The sequence below is a fragment of the Otolemur garnettii genome, unplaced genomic scaffold (genome assembly GCF_000181295.1).
Source record: "Otolemur garnettii isolate 467f Iridium unplaced genomic scaffold, OtoGar3 scaffold00023, whole genome shotgun sequence".
NCBI classification, from domain to species: domain Eukaryota; kingdom Metazoa; phylum Chordata; class Mammalia; order Primates; family Galagidae; genus Otolemur; species Otolemur garnettii.
Genome location: NW_003852418.1, coordinates 3,894,813 through 3,912,273, shown reverse-complemented (window position 1 = coordinate 3,912,273; position 17,461 = coordinate 3,894,813). Strand labels below are relative to the sequence as shown.

Here is a 17,461-nt window from a genome sequence, read left to right as displayed (position 1 = left end):
GTAGAGGTAATTACTTGTTTACAGTTTTTTTTTCTGTTGCGATAAGGAGTGTGCATTTCATTGTTGTTAAATTTTAACTGTACATTTGCTTGGTTTTGACAGATGCACACACCTGTAGAACCCAGGCTCCTACCTTGACTTTATCAGTACCCAGAAGGTTACCGCATGTCCCTTCCCAGTCAGTGCCCCCTGCTACGTCTCAGAGGAGTAGCTACTATTTTTATGTTGTATATTGATGTGCTATCTTGTTCTCAGAGAATTTAAGGTAACTCACTAAAGTCCATAAAGCAAGAAAACATAAATGAGATAAATGTGGGGAGAAGGAACTGAGGTAGGAATATTAAGTGGAACCTGGAGAGCAGCGGTGATATTCTAAGAACTTTTATAGTTACTATAGTAATGCATAATTATTTCCATTTTATAGATGGAGAGGCTAAAAGCTGTATAGCTAATAAGTAATTGGGGCATTTTTATTCCAATGTCCGTACTTTGTCTCCGTTAGCCACAAAGAGCAAGACAACAGGAAAAATAAAATCTTATTTTAAATCTGAATATGGTTTCAAATAATACGTCCTCAAGTATTTGTAAAATTGTGTTATCTCATCTTTTTAGCACTTCGGCCATGGGAGATGGCAAGGCAGGGGCACTAAAATAGTCCTGCAGTTCTTGTAAAGCATCTTAAGGTCAAGGCTTTGAGTTATCCTGTCTGGCTCTAGAGACAGGATTTCATGTCTTCAGTTGGAGAAAAAGGCAACTCTTAGGACTGTTGATAAGAGTGAGAAGTCTTGAAATGGTCCTGTTGACTGTGAAACAGGGTCATAGCAGTACCAGCAAGGAAGCATCTTATACGTTACTCTTGGTAGGAACTTTTGGCTTTGACTCTGAGTTCATTTGCTGTGTTAAGAAAAGTAATGACGCTATTTGGTAAGAGAATTATAAATCTCTAATGGGGACATTAGAAATCTGATACCTTCTGCATTCTATGTTGTCTCCTTTATAAAAATAGATTAGATATACAAAAAAAAGAGTGAGGAAGAATCAAGATTATATTGAGATTTCTTATTTGAAATGCCAGAAAAAGTTTTGGGGCCTGTCATATGGGAGGTAGGTTGTCACAGGGCTCCTGGATAAAGTTAGGAGAGACTTTGAAAAAGAAAGGAAGGTGGGCATGTTAAATTGCTACCTCCTTGGCAATAGAAAACAGAAGAATTTTCTTTTCTGGATTGTAGCCTCCTGCATGGTGGGTGATACCTGTGTTCCACTCTTTCGGGCCAGCAGGGACCAAGACATGTTCACATGTCTTAGTGATGACACTGAGGTGGTGGAGAAAGGAAACACAGGGGCTGCACCTGTGGAGACCTAAAGCAGTGACGCTGGGAACCACTAGACATGAGGGAGGCATGGGACAGTTCTCTCTGCTGTCTGCCCTGTCTCCCCTGCTCCATCTCTGCTCCCCCACACTTCTCACTTTGTACCCCACCCCCTACTCATTGAATCCCACACTCAGACCTTGCAAAGAGACACTTCCTGGTCTTCCTTGCCTTCTACCTTGTGCCTCTAATCCTCTGGGGGTTAGATAAAGAGAAGTGTACAGCCAGTTCACCTGTAGAAAGTTCCACATTAATGGTGACTACCAGTGATAAAGATTAGTTCCTTTTCCTTAGGTAGTAACACAGTTACCTTGAATAGACTGCTTTGCTTGAAGTAGAAAAAACGTTTTTATTATAAAAGCCATTATTTCTTACAGTAGGTAATCTGAAAAATGTAGGAAAGCATAATAAAGATAATTGAGATTTCAGTGATATCTTGATAGCATTCCTTTAGGCATTTATTTAGTGTAAAGCCATGTTATATATTCATTTTGTGTATCATTTTTAGGATATTTATATATTTACTTATGTATCATGTCCTATAAAATGTATTATTCTAAATATTATTCTGTATCCTAAATTATTCATAAGTGCAATTTTAAATAGGTATAGATATTCCATCTCTTGTGTGAACAGTATCTATTTTTAGCTTACCTATTTTGTTAAATTTGAAGTGAGTTTATTATTAATAGCATATAGTTGGGTTATATTTTTATTTCACTTTGAAAATCTCTGCCTTTTAATTGGTGTATTTAGACCATTTATATTTAAGGTAACTATAGCTGTATTAGGACCTTAATTTCCCATTTTATGATTTTTTTGTTTCTTGCTGCTTTTTTTACACTTTTCTTTGGGTTACTTGAAAGGGGGGTGGGTTATGTTGACATTTTAATAGTGGTGTTTTTTTTGTGCAGTTTTTGGCTGAGGCTAGGTTTGAACCTGCCACCTCCAGCATATGGGGCCAGTCCCCTATTCCTTTGAGCCACAGGCGCCACCCTTAATCGTGTTTTTGAGTGTGTCTCTTTGTATCATTTTCTTAGTGGTTGCTCTGGTATTATAGTATACACATGTGACTTACTATAGTCTACTGTTATCAACATTTTACCACTTTGAGTGAAATGTGGCAGCCTTGCTTTAATCTAGGTTGGTGGTTCTCAACCTGTGGTCGTGACCCCTTTGGACTATATTAAAGGTTTGCAGCATTAGGAAGGTTGAGAACCACTGATCAAGGTCCTTTCTCCCTTTTAAATAGAACTGTCTTAACTATCAGATGGTGCTATGGTTTTTGTTCTGGGTTAAAATGTAATTTCTAAAATTCATGAGGAGAAGAATGAGCCCTTGTATGTACTCATATTTCTGATTTTTCTATTGTCCTTTATTCCTTCCTGATGGTTCAGTATTTTTTCATCATTTGCATTTTGTTTGAAGACCTTCCTTCAACCATAAAAACGTTGTGCCACTTCCTTCTGGCCTCCGTGGTTTTATATAAGAATCCTCTTGTCATTTGAATTGGTATCCCCATCTAGGGAGTATATTGTTTTTTTCTGCTTTTAAGAGTTTGTCTTTAATTTTTAGAAATTTAATTTTGATGTATCTCAGTGGATTTATTTGAGTTTATCCCATTTAAGATTTAAATCTCTATTTTAGGAGGCAGTCACCCTGCTTCGGTTTAGCACATGGGTTGGGATCTACTTTGTGGTTCTAATGACAATTTACTTTTCAGAGTCTTTTCAGTACTTTCTGTCTGCTTAGTTAATCTGGTGCTGCTGTCAATCCCTGTTTATTGAGTGAGTAGATAAGGAGTCTCCCAGGCCATTCTGCCTGGTAACCCTACACTGGGGAGGAAGCCTCTGTCCTGCTGGGATGAAGAATACTTCCTGGAGCCCTGCAGGGAGTCAAAGTGTCTCCCCAGACTGCTTGTCAGTGGGTCCTGAACTATTTCCTCTGTTGGTGCTAACAGCTGGATTGGTATTATCAGTGGAACTCCCTGACAATCCTAGGTTGACTTTAGTTGCTAAGCTGGGGATTGGGGGAACATGGAGCCTGGGCCACCTCCTCCTGTTGTGTTAGAGTGTAGTTCTAAGCTGTTCTATTGCTCTGTTGTTCCTCCAGTCCTAGGGTCCCTAACCATTTCACCTCCTTTTTCTGTCTTCTTTGGTGGCTTCTTATTTTCAGGGTTTATAGTTGGACTTATAAGGAGGTGGGGGAAGAAATGGGTTTATACCATCTTTTCTGGACCCTGAGAGTGTTCTGCTTAATCATTTATCTTTTGGATGATGGACTGTTTTAAATGGTGAGTATTTTAGATACATGTAGGGTTGTGGAAGGAGGCCTTCCAATAGCCTTGATATCTGAAAGGCTTTCTAACTCTGCAGACCCATGAGCTTGGGCCTGGTTGGCTGCCTAGTACAGGCTGTTACTCATCTGTCTTCTGCTTGCTGGGTTGGTGATGTCAGTTCTTCATATCTGCTTTAAATGCAGACTTTCCTTGTTGTTATGCTCACTGAATAATGCAGTAGTTTGACATATTTTAGCACAGTTTAAACAGATGAACCATCACCTTTGTAGGATTTTCCATTATCTTTTTGGTCAATATTGTTTTCCTTTTGGGAAGGATTTTATTTTGCATTCAGCCATGCAAATTGCATTTAATTTAACTTAACTATGAGATATTTAATGTTTTATTTGAGTATTTCTATTTTGTGGCTGCAAAACAATGGACCAAGTTTTTCATAAATTAGTGTGAAGAAAGCTTTTTACATGTTCACTTGTGAATGAGGACTTTGAGGTCATTGTAGTTCTTCTGCAATAAATGAGTGCCTTTTAAGAAAAAAAAAATCAGAGCGAGAAATCTTTTATATTGGAAGCCATGGGTCATTTTGTATAGTTTACAATAATAGTTTCGCACGAATAATTTCAGGTTAAAATTGCATACTATTTATTCCCACCCATTTCCTTTATTGGCTGTGACACACAGGAATTACGCCCATTGCTTGACTAACCTTTCTGACCTTTTGTTACTTGGCTATAAATTGACTTGGGTCTTTTGCAAAAACACTGTCAGGGGGGAAAAATCTTTTTGTTAGAACTCAGCCAATTCCTGCTTCAGTGCAGAACAGTTTGTTCTCCTGAAGAAATGAGCCAGTTCAGTGAACAGAAAAACATAGCTATAAACTGGCATCGTCAAAAAGTGCAAAAGCGCCTGCCCACGTCCGTTCCACAAAGGAGGGAGCTTTATAAAAGAATGAGGCTTTGGGGGAAAGAAATACAGTTTTGAGCTCCACGGGCTTTAGGTAAATGTAATGGACCAGCTAGAGTGAATCGTAAGCATATAAAAAGAGGTTGTTTTTCTTCCTAAGCCCTGGCAGTCACCAACATTTTAACATTTTTAATGGGAACACTGCAGAATTCTCCTAGCCTGCCCTCACAGCCCTCGCTGCAGACCGTGTTGTACCAGATACCCCTTCCATTTCACCCGGTCTTCCTGCAAGGGTGGAAGCTGCTTTTGTTCAATAAGGCAAACATTTGTTTCCCACGTGACTGCTTTGTGTGAAACTGAGTGTTTGTCCATCCCTCAAAGAAGACATTAATAGTAGTCAGTGAATTACAAGATAACTTGAGAGATTGTTGTAAGACAGTGTGGCAGGTATAGTCATAGAAAAATAAAAACACACGTGATATCGTCAGCACTTGACAAACTCTATCACAGAAGTGGGGGCATTTGAGGGAGGTTTGAAGACCATCTAGGATATTTCCAAATGGATCAGTAAAAGATTATTCCAGGCCAAGAGAAGAGTACATGTAAAGTTGAAGAATGATGACCCAGCATGGCGTTTCAAACACTGTAAATGGAATTATGCTCGGGTGTAAAGTGTGAGGAAGGAAAGGAATGAGGGAGAGTGAAACTGGAGATGGTGTGGAGTGGATACTGTGGGTCTCAAATACCACATGAAGTGGTTTGGAATTGGTACTGTAGGCCATGGGAGCTCTGTAAGGGCCTGAAGCAGGAGAATGGCTGAGGCAGAGCTGGGGTGGGAAGACATAGGTTTCTAAGAAGCCCTGAGCTGGCTGGGTGCAATGGCTCATGTGTGTAATCCTAGCACTCTGGGAGGCCAAGGTGGATGGGTTGCTTGAGCTCAGGAATTCAAGGCCAGTCTGAATAAGAACAAGATCCCTACTACAAGACCTACTAAAAAAAAAATAATAATAGAAAAACGGAGGCAAGAGGATCACTTGAGCCTAGGAGTTGGAGGTTGCTTTGAGCTGTTATGACCCCATGGTGCTCTACCCAGGGCAACAGCTTAGACTATGTCTTAAAAAAAAAGAAAAGAAAAGAAGAAGCCCTGAGCTCAGAAAGGGGCAGGGATGTTGGTCTTGGTCTAAGAGAGGACCCTGACACCAGCTGAAGTGGCTGGACTTTGTCCTGCAGAGAATCACTGAAGACAGTGATCTGGGATTCAGAGGACCATGGTGGGAGGGCAGAGCGGAAGACGCTGAAGTCACTGCAGCAGTCCACAGGCAAGAGGAGAGGGGCAGTGCTCAGAAACCTTCCTGGGGCCACCTTGCTGGTGGGGCAGTGTGGGGCAGAGGAAGGGGACAGGCAGCCCGAGACTGCTGCTTGACCCTCAGCATCTCTCCAAGCCCCTCCACACAGAGGGAGCCTGATTCTGTCTGCATTCAGATGATTCCTATTTTACAAAAAGATAAATGAGGTTGGGGAGATTGAGTGTTTTGCCCAAGGTCCAAGTGACCTGCAGTGAGAAGTAGCTGAATCAGGACTGGAATCCAGGTTCCGCTGACTTCTAACGTAGTGACATGCCACCTTTGAATAGGACTTGCTGGTGCTGAGCAAGTCTCCAGGTGTGTCTGTACTCTCTGTAAGAGTTCGTGTGTATAAATAATAGTGCTACTAAAACTTAGATATTAGTATTAATGCTAATAAAAATAATATTTTGAAAGCCTATTTTTCTTATCCTGTTACCCTGTGGAAAATATCAGATCTATAATTTCATTTCCTATAATCTCACTGTTTTGGAAGAATTGGTTTGGGGGGAGGCACAAATTGGGCAAATAGTATAAATGAGTGAGTATGCTGAAAGAAATGTAACTTTTTAATGTTTAAGTGTGTATGTATAACAACTCAGAATAACAAACTGTGGGTTTCAGAAATTAGAGAACTTTTAGGACTAACCTTAAGTTAATGTGGTATTTCTACTAAATGCATGAATTTTTAAGGTAACTGTACTATACATGAAGAAGAGGCTTGCTAAGCAAAAATCATCTTCAGTCAAGCCCCGGACAAACGAATGACTCTTTCTTTGTAGCCTACATTGTATAGTCTGGGGACCATGGAGCCCAGGGCTAGGGCCTTGGAGAGCAGACAGGAAAGAACCCAAACCACACCTGGCCCTAGGTAGACAGGAAGGTTGTCTTGGTTAACGTTCTTGGTTAATGGATCAGCCTCTAGTTAGTTACTAAGGGGCAACACTGTCCCACTTGGGAGTGGAGTCGTGAGGTTCCAGCACCAAAGGACTGCCTTCAGCTGTCTCTTCAGCATCTCATTTGCATGCTTCCTTTGCTTGCTTCTCAAATTGGAGCCAGAAATAGTGGATGTTTTCAAGATTGAAAAATGCAGAAAATGTGGGGAAGGCAGCTAAATCTTAAGTCTGTATTATTATTTTGTGGTATCGCTGGTAACAACTGCTGGTTTTTAAAGAAAAACTTCGTATCTGCTGTGGCTGAGCTGTAGAGTGGTAGCAGGCTCCTCTGCCCCCCAGTTGGGAGTATATATAGCACAGGAAGAGCAAGCCCGCCCTGGTCTCCTCTGGTGGCTGCCGAGGGGAGAAGCCGTTATGTAACTGGGTGTGCTCATTAGTTCTGCTGCAAATTCACACAGCTGGCCTCTGCTGGTCCTTTGTTCACCTCTGTGTTCACTTTCTTGCTTCCTCGGTAGCCCGTGGGGCCTGTTCCTGGCACATAGGAAATGCTGGAGACACAGAGCCCCAAACAGCCCCTGCAGTCCAGTCTCAAGGAGCACACAGATAAGTGAGCAGCGACAGCTGGCTTGGGTGCTGGAGCCATGGGGGCGGGGGGAGGGGATAGTACAGAGTGGCCCCCCAATTAAGCGCAGGCCTCAGGCTGTGCTGGGCGGTCCTCAGCCTGTGAACATGCCTCCCTGAACCTCACTTTCCTCCTCTATGAAAAGGAGTTATAATACCCACTCCAGACATAGATATTACATGATGCTGTGAAAACTGTGGTGACTCAGGCAGTGTGCCTTGCCCAGAACTGGCGCTCAGTGGGCATTTTGTAATATGCACTTCTCTGAAGCTGGGAGCTTCAGCCCTGCCTCGTCTTTTTACAGAGAAACACAGTCCCCTTTATGAATTCTGCCACCCGATCTGTACTAAACCTCACCTTTCTTTCTTCTGCATCCCCTTCTCTTTTTTCCTTCCTGTCCCCCCCCCCCGAATAAATATCCCAACTCCTTTCCACTTTTTCTGGGCCATGGCAGCCCGTAGATGACAGGAGAGGGAATGGGAGATAGCCTGAGAGGGTAAGGATGGCAGTGCAGTCACAGATCAGCACCCCTCATCCCTCAGTTCCTCCCAAACAGGCTTGGGAGCTCCAGGCTTTTACTGAGAGGAGAAGAGAGAGTGTTTGCCCTCTCCCCGTCTACATCTCCACTGCGTTCTCTCTTCCCATAGCCCTTCTACTCCCAGCCAGGTTCCTCCTGGGCATCCCTTCCAGGGTGTGGGGTGACTTTTGGCTCCATTTGTGTAACACGTTGGAGCCCGTGCTCGCAGGGGTGTGGAGAGTACTCCCAGAACACACAGCTGTCCCCTCTCCTGCCTGGTTTATGGCTTCTCCTAGCCCCACATCCAGCCAGTGCTCTGTTTCTGGCACATCTTCACCTAAAGTTCAAGTTCTCAGCCAAGGATGCCCCCAGGGGACATTTGGCAATGGCAGGAGGCTTGTTATCACCACCTGAGGAGAGTGGGGGGGTATTCTATTGGCATCTAGTGGGTGGAGGTCAGGAATGTTGCTAAATGTCTACAATGCACAGGACAGTCCCCAGGACATGCAGTTATCTGGCCCTAAATGGCAATAATAACGAGGCTGAGAAACCCTGGTCTAAGGGGTTTCCCAAGTGCACCCCTGTCTCTGTTGGCCTGCTTCATGGCTTGCGTAGGAGCTTTTGTTCACCTCCATAGTTCCTCCTCCCAGTGGCTGGCTTCACCTTGCTGAGGCCTTCCTGCATCCCTCCTCCGGTCAGAGCTGACCCTCCCTCGGGTCCATTCACTGCCCTGCTTACCACCACTGCCTTCTGATAGCCCCTCAGCAAAGCTGTTCTTTCTCTTTTGAGAGCAGAGTTAAGAGCTTGATCATAATGAGGATGACCATCCAGATCCCATCTTTGATTATACTAATAATATCCAAGGCCCCAGACCTTGGCAACAGCAGAGTCAGTGGCACACAGTGGAATAAGCATAGGACATGGAGTCAGGAGATTTGGTCAGGTGACAAATTTGTGTCAGCTCTGTGACAATTGACATAAAGCTTCTCTGAACTTTAGCTTGCATGTAGGTAAGACAGATAATGTCTGTTTCCTAAGATTATTAGAGTTTGTGAGATGTTACCATAGAACCTGGTACATAGTGGTCATTCAGATGTGGGTTGAATCGGGAAAATGAAGCCAGGCCTCCAGATGTGAGCCTGATAAAAGATAGTGAGCTCATAGAGGAAACAGAATTGTTTCCCACTGCCTGGTAGTAGCAACCTTGACTCCAGATAGCCCCCTTCATCCTTATACCTCAGGAGAACAAGTTGAAGCCCCTAGTTCTGGGGCTTTAGCCTGTCCTGGGCACCTCAGAAGTACTACTAGCATGTGTCGGTGCTTTTCCTAAGTCCATGGAGGCAGACCGCTGACTCCCCACTGTTTTATAGAGGAGATATTTCTTTTGGAGCACTGGAACCCTGGAACTCTACCCTGCAGGTTGCGAGGTCTGCCCTTTACTTGGAGCAACCAGAAGTTGGCTGTTTGCTGAAGGGACTGCTGAAGCAGGAGAGGGACACGGCATCCATTCACTCCCACGACCTTGGTATATGGAGATCAGTACAGAGGAAATGCTATTACCTTTTGTTCAGGCATTGTAATATTACACATTTACCTTTTTCCACAGTTCTAAAAGGTTAGTGACAGTTGATCCCATGGGCAAAGGCAATTCTCATATACTCTTAGGGATAGGGTTATAAAAGTCATATAAATATTCAGCGGTGGAAGTGCCAGCTAGTATTGGTCCAGAAAAGTTTTTTTTTTTGAGACAGAACCTCAGGCTGTCACCCTGGGTAGAGTGTGGTGGCATCATAGCTCACAGCAACCACCAACTCCTGGGCTCAAGCGATTCTCCTGCCTCAGCCTCCCAAGTAGCTGGGACCACAAGTGCCTGCCACAACGCCCGGCTGTTTTTTGGTTGCAGCTGTCATTGTTGTTTGGTGGCCCAGGCTGGATTCTAACCCGTTACCTTAGGTGTATGTGGCTGGTACCTTAGCCACTTGAGCTACAGGCACTGAGCCCGGTCCAGAGAAGTTTACACTTACTCCCTTTGTATATGTTCTTATCTCAAGAACAGAATGGAAGTCTGTGCACATCAGGGAAGGAGCCGATTCCATCTTTGGAGATACCACTGAAAGGCCCTAAGGCTTGTGGAAGTGTCATAGGTCTTCCAGTCTATCAGAACCTACAGACTAGTACCTGAGTGATTCATGGGTCAGAGGTCAGTAGATAGATCGTGTGTGATCATTAGACATCGGTGTCCACAGGGTTCACACGGTGAGCGGCAGCGGCTTCTCCCCTCACCTGTTTGTCTCTAGGGCGTCGCACTCCATAGCTCAGGACTCCGCTGTCCACTCTAATATACTCTGTGTCCTCTTCACCCTTACAGGAAGTTCATGTTTTCTTGCCAGCCAGATGTGCTGCAGGTTAAGAATCAAGAATACCTGGCTTTGAATCCCAGCTGTTGCCTGCTTGTGTGACTGAGTCAAGTTACTTAGCCATTTAAAGCCTTGGTTTCCCAATTTGGGAAACTGGGTTGTTACTTAGTTCATAGGTTTATTGAAAGGACCAAATTAAATGAGAAAATAAATGTAAAGCAGTCAGCACAGGGCTTGGCACACAGTAGTTTTATTTGGGCAGTGCCAGTAGTGGCTGCCGTGCTTCTGAGGGCAGGGATGCTGTGACCTTGAGCTATTCCTGCTCCCACCGTATTTCTCAGCATGCAGCTGAGCATCTAGTGGCCCTCAAATTTTTTTATCTGAAATAAGTGTCAGGTACACACACAAACATAGAAGATAATCTGACAGTGACAGTAATTTCAAACACTCTAGAGGTCATGTTTTAAAAGAGTTGAGCTCATTTTAAGAAGTTTAATAGATAAGAGGGACCTAAAATAGGAGTGTCCATACCCTTTACAGTAAGTTAGATCATTGAAAAGAAAGCATCTGAACAACCTTATCTCAGGTAAGATAACTTTACCTGACTACGATTTACTGTCACAGCCTCTGCCTCTGGCGGATCAGAGTGAGAATGGCCTGTGGGGGGTGTTTCCCTGAATCTTTCCAAGCTAAGCCTGCTGTCCTCACCTTTGCCCATTTTCCCTTATACACAGTTCCAAGACATGTTTCTTCTTGAGTTTCCCTTCAAGAGAATTTGTCTCTGTATTAGAATAAATGTTCCTCTTTGTTAAATGATAAAAGTAGTGTCACTCAAAGTATATTTAATTGTTTTCCCTTGGTACTAGGAATCTCAAGGTTAAATTCAGTGCCAGGTGAAGATGGAGGACATTCTAATTGTCCTCCTTCCCACAGTATCTCTTCTCCCTCCCTACTCCCTTCTTTAGCAAACAAGCAGTGTTTGTTTTTTGTCTTCATAGAGAGAGATTGGTCCCACCCCCAGCTCCAGGGGTGGATCTCAGTTGTTTAAACCCAATCAGGTAACCTAACTCCTATGCACCAGTTATTGCATAGTGATAAGCATGGTGTCAGTCATGCGAAGGGGGTTAGTTCCTGGCTGGGCCTGTGACCCGGGTCAGTCCATGAAAGTGTCTGCTGAGGACTTCAGAATTTTCTCATAGGCTTCCCCCAGATCAGTCCTCTCTGTTCTTCTGGATGTTTGGGGCTATGAAGCCGGGGACTGCTGGAGCTATGTTGCCATGATTGTAGAGAGCTACCCTGACGTGGTTAACAAAGTAGAGAGAAAGAAAACAGCCCCTTGTCAGCACAGGGCAACTGAATCAAACTCAACCTGTAGCCACCTCGAGTCTGAACTTTGCATTTACGGGTGTCAGAAACCCCCTTTATTATGTAGGTAGCTGCGAGTTGGGTTTCTTACTTATACCTTGGAATGCAAATTGTGCTTGGTAGATCCATTTCCTTCTACTTTTGTATATATTAGTGATTCTAACCTGTGGGCCAAGACCCTACCTTGGAGGAGGAGGAATGGGCATTGGAAGGCCTCTATTTTTGCAAGGTATGAATTGCTTATGTGAATGTATTTCTGTAAATTAAAGAAATTTCTTCCCTATATGTATTAATATTTTCCAAGTTTATCTTGCTAGTTTGATGAGTGAAATACAAATTTGGGGAAAACTACTAAATTTGTAGGTTTTTGTCACATATTCTTTACAATGAACAGATGTTAAAAGCACCATGTAAGTTTCTCCAAAAGGAATTTTTTGCTGGGAAATTTTGACATGAGAAGGAAGCCACTGCTTAGACAGACAGTCCCTCTCCCTGTCCCTCCTGTCTGTCCTCCTTTTGCCTTCTTATCTTTCTCACTTTCTCTAAATCCTTTATCATCCTGTTTTCCTTCTATTTAGTCTTATTATGTAAACTCTGTTAGAAAGAGTTAAGATATAAATTCTGGTTAATTTTATTTATATGACTACCTTAAGATTCATCTTAACTTTTCAGGCCCTGTGTCTAAGAGTTCTACACACATGCAAACAAATATTGGATTTCGTGTGCTTTGGTGTCAAGGGACATAAATTGAAGTTCATCCCCCATGCAACAAGTTGGGTGATAGACGGGAACCCTTGTAATTTTTGAGCCTTGTGTTCGCTGTGATAGAGAAACTGCAGGTAAGCTCCTGTAGTCAATGTGTTTGCACATGGCCATCAGTATGGCTAAGTGGTGCAGTGCTGAGCTCTTACCTCAGAGATCTTAGTTTATTAGAGAGAAGAAATATGCATGCCAGATACTATATAAGGCAGGGTTATTTTTACAGTGAAATACGTGAGTACACATTCTAGAACCTCTTCCTTAGAATTACTCTACTAGAAGAGGACTTTGGAACTTTGCATTTAATGAATGTTGATCACTGTTACTATGAAATGTGCTGTTGCTATAAAACATAATGCTCAAGCCCAGTCACATTGGCTCACACTTATGATCCTAGCACTCTGGGAGGCTGAGGCCAGAAGATCCCTTGAGTTTAGGAGTTCAAGATCAGCCTGAACAAGAGTGAGAACTCGTTTCTACTAAAAATAGAAAAACTAGCTGAGTGTTGTGGCACATATCTGTAGTCCCAGCTGCTCAGGAGGCTAAGGCAAGAGGATCTCTTGAGCCCTAAGAGTTTGAGGTTGCTATGAGCTATGATGCCTTAGCACTCTATGCAGAGTGATGGAGTGAGAGTCTGTTTCAAAAACTCCAGAAAGCTCAAATCCCTTTTCTATTCTACCACTGACTCTTGATCAATAATTCTTGTTCTTTTTTTTTTTTTTTAGCAATGCATAATTGTTTTTTGCCATAGAACCAGAATTTTGACATTTTCCCTGGTCATGCACACATGCATGTACACACACACAAATTTGCTCCATGTGAACCATTATGGTAATTCAACGTTACAACCGTGTCTCATAGAAAAGAGGCTGCTTGCTGGTTCTGCATGAGTATAGGTAAGTGAGCTGAAGCCTATTTACTTTTTCTTAGTAAAGTATAGCTGAGTGCAAATGAGAGGGACTTAACCATAAGGACAACTTTGAACTGTCTCCCAGTTTGTTCAAAACAAAACCAAAGAAACTTACCAACTCTAGTATTTCGTGTCAGCAGTAACAAAGGCTCACTGAGCTCCCCAATAGTTGCCTGGCCCTGTGTGCTGCTTCTAAAATGCCAGCAGGAAGGCCAGGCCAAGCAGCCAGCTGGCTGTGGAGCCCTTATTCTGAGACTGTGCTGCCACTTTCTTGTGACACTAGAGTCGAAAGCAAAGAGGCTTGCTGCCAGCAACCCAAAGGGCTGTATTCAAGCAGTGACCTATTTTTACACTGTAATTGGGTTGGGTTTCTCTTTTTCCCTCATGAGGCAGTAATCTCACATTCTTTTTAGTACTTGAGAAGCCAGCTCCCTGTTACCTCTTTGGCTTGTGTGTTTTTCAGTTTAACCTAGGTCACTCTTAACTGAGGAAAGTAGTATCTGCCCCCTTTCCTCGATTGGAGAGTGGAAGTTTATTTTTGCATATAAAATAGAGGGATAAGAAAATGTGAACCCAGTGAGGACAGATGGCTTCTGAGGGAGAACAAAACCAGGTAGAGGAAGGTGTTTGGGATTACGGGCCCAGCATTCTACTTTTTCAAATCTTGATCTTGAATATCAACTATTTACTTAGCTTGGTCACCGGATCATGCCTGTGCTGCATGCACACTGGGTAGTAGAGGCATGGAGACAAAAGGCACAGCTATTCCTCACCCCAACGTCTTGCTTGTGCCCACTGTTACGATGCTGTGTCCCCCGTGTGACAAGAGAGCTAGGTCCCGAGCGAGGCGGCTGGATGTTGCCAGGGAGGGGTCACTAAGAAGGGTGTCTGAGGGATTCCTGCTAGGCTTCCAGCCAGACTGCGTGCTTCCTGGTCCCTTCACCCCAGCCTGTCCCCCCTGCATCGGACCAGTGCTTGGTCTGCAGTGGCTTGGCTTTGGTTTTATTGGTTTCCACCTAGGTGTGTGCTGGGTGTAGCAGGCGGCAGTCAGGTTCTTCAGGTGCGTTTCTCCTGGATTTTATGTTTCTTGAGCTTCATTTATCTCAAAACTTTCATAATGACCCATATGTAACAGCCTTCCTAGGATTTCCTGGTACCAGAAGGAGAAATAATAGCAGGTACTCAGTACAAAGGGGTGTAATGACTAAATGAGCATTAATACCAGCCTAGAATGAGTTTCTCTCGACTCTGTCATGGTTTGGGCCTTATATTTTGAGAAATACCGATTCTTCCTTGATTAAAAGACAGTTCTGTACACCAGAGGGTGCTATGATTCAATTTTCCAGTCTTTATTACTTTTCCATTTCTATGGTTGTATGTTACTTGATTTGTTTGAGGATTAGCCTCTTGAGAATTTGCCCTCAGCCAAGAATTGTTGAAGGCCTGGACACACCCTACCCATTTGCTATTTTCCTAGCTTAACACAAGACTTCAGAAGTGTCTATACCACGTGCTCCCTGAGTCTCTTTGCTGTATACTCATTCTTAACCACTGAACTCTTTGAAACTAGACAACTTTTCGAATGCTGCAGCTTAAGTCTATTTTCAATATTCTTTCTTTGTTGGAAACGGAGACCATCTGGCCACCATCATCTGTGTAATAACAATGATTGAAGATAGTTATTAAGTCACCCTTCAGCCTCTTCTCTTGTCTAGGCAAAATTGTCTTCGTTTCTGTGGCCATTCCCCATAAATCTCATTTTCCAACCCTTTAATCATCTTGGTGGCTTTCTTTGAAAACTACATCAAAGGCACAGTTTTAGTGCTTCTATTCTGGTGGGGTCTGGGCTGTCAACATTTAATGGATACAAAATGTGGTTGCTTTAACCACCCAGTTTCCATAGCCAGTCCCTACATCTCCAAGCCAATCACAATCCACTAACCTTTATAGGGGCTGCTTCACCATCTCATTGTTGTATTAGTAAGCTATTGATTTGACTTAAAATACAAAGTTTAGCTTGTGAGTAATTCAAGGTATTGGCTGATAAACTTTTACAGCCTGGTTTGTTGTATTTGAGATCATTTTCTGAGCTGTCTGATTACAAGTGGTTATGTTACCACTTATCAAAAGATAATCTGAGTTTTTCTGTTTTTTATTCATGCATTTGTTAATTCAACACCTCTCCATGCCTATTGAGTATGTCTGGCTCTGTGCTAAGGATTGAGGACTCAAAGATGAACAAAACATGGGACCTAACTTCAGTGAGCTCACAATTTAGATGGAAAGCAGATACACACATACATACAGAATTACACAGTGGGGTGGACTGTGAAAGGCGGGTGAAGTATGGGGGAGTTTAGAAAGGCTTCAGTCTTGAACTGGGTCTGAGCATGAATTGGTCTTCAGGTGATGAAAAGGTTAAAGAAAAGTCTAGTGAAGGGACTTTAGCACATATGGAGGCAAGAAGGTCCCAGTGAGCCAAGTGTGGCCAGTCACGGACTTGAGTGGCCGGAGAGGCAGGCAGATGCTAGACTGTAAAAAACTGCTGGTGTCAAGCCAAGAAGTGTCCAAGAGAAACATGAGGTGAACTACGTATGTCACTTAAAATATTCTAGGAGCCACATTTCAAAAAGTGAAAGTAAACAAGTCAAAAAATGAGCTATCAGGCCATGAAAAGCCATGGAAGGAACTTAAATGCAAATTACTTAAATGCAAAAAAACAATTCGAAAAGGCTACATACTGTATAATTCCAACTATATGACACTCTGGAGATGGTAAAACTATAGAGGCAGTAAAAAAGTCAGTGGCTGCCAGGGTGGGGTTAGGGAGAATGGCAGAGTTTTAGAGTAGTGAGACAGTTGTGTATACCATGACAGTGGATACATGTCATTGTAAACCTCCAAACCCACAGAACGTACGACACAAAATGTGAGCCCTAATGTAAATAAACTGTGGACTTAGGGTGATAATGCCATGTCAGTGTAGGTGCATTAGTTGCACCGAATGTACCCTTTTGGGAGTGGTGTTGATGATGAGATAGGCTATGCGTGTGTGGGGGCAGAGGCGTGTGGGAAATAGCTGTACCTTCTGCTCAGTTTCGCAGTGAGCTTAAAACTGCACAACTAAATAAGCCGAATCCATTTTAATATTTTATAGAACCCAGTTTATCAAAAATACTAATATTTTAGCACATGATTAGTATAAAGTATTTTACTTTGTAGAAGATATTTTACCTTTTGGGCATACTAAGTCATTGAAATCTGGTCTGTGTTTTATACTTCTAGCACATCTCAATCCGCACTATACATTTCAGATACTCAGTAGACACACAAATACCTATGGCCAGTGGCTGCCGTGTTGGATAAACTTGGGCGTGCCTGACTTAAAAGCCTTAGTTCTCAACCACACTGATCTGCTCCCTAAGCTCAAGGAAAAGAGCTTGCAGATAATCGTTTACTCTCATGATGTTGGCTGTTGCTCTCTACACTGCCTGGTGGCTCTAGTTGGGAACATCTAGGGTAGTGCTGTCCAACAGAAATATAATGGGAGCCACGTGTGTGATTTTAAATGTTCTGGGAGCCACATTAAAAAAGCAAAAGGAAATAGGAAAAATTAATGTAAGAATATATTTAACCTAGTATATCCAAAATATTGTTTCAGTATGTATTCATTATTAAATCATTAACGAAGGAAGACAAATAGACCAGTTGGCAGGAAGGGAGAGCCCAGTGGTCACACATGTGGTCAAATGACTTTTGACAGTAGTGCCAAGACTTTTTAATGGGAAAATGATAGTCTTTTCAAGAATTGGTGCTGGAAAAACTGGCTATCCGCATACAAAATAATGAAGTTGAGCCTTTACCCTACATCATATACAAAAATGAACTCAACAGGAATCAAAGACCTAAGTGAAACAGCTGAGAGTATAAAATGCTTGAAAGAGGCTCAGTGCCTGTGGCTCAAGCGGCTAAGGCACCAGCCACATACACCTAAGGTGGCGGGTTCGAATCCAGCCTGGGCCCACCAAAAAACAATGACGGCTGCAACCAAAAAATAGCTGGGCGTTGTGGCGGGTGCCTGTGGTCCCAGCTACTTGGGAGGCTGAGGCAGGAGACTCGCTTG

The 17,461-nt window shown here is 43.0% G+C and overlaps 1 protein-coding gene across 3 annotated transcripts in view; it reads left to right on the top strand.

Annotated features, from left to right (window-relative positions):
* ZHX3 (zinc fingers and homeoboxes 3) overlaps positions 1-17,461 on the top strand; it is a 127,564-nt gene that overhangs the window by 59,550 nt on the left and 50,553 nt on the right. Inside the window, exon 1 of one of the 3 annotated variants that reach the window (XM_023511908.1) lies at positions 13,295-13,324. The exons of the other annotated variants lie outside the window; for them this stretch is intronic. The gene's annotated coding sequence lies outside the window, so the exon portion shown is untranslated. Of the gene's footprint in view, positions 1-13,294; positions 13,325-17,461 lie in introns of those variants that run through there. 3 annotated transcript variants of the gene reach the window in all.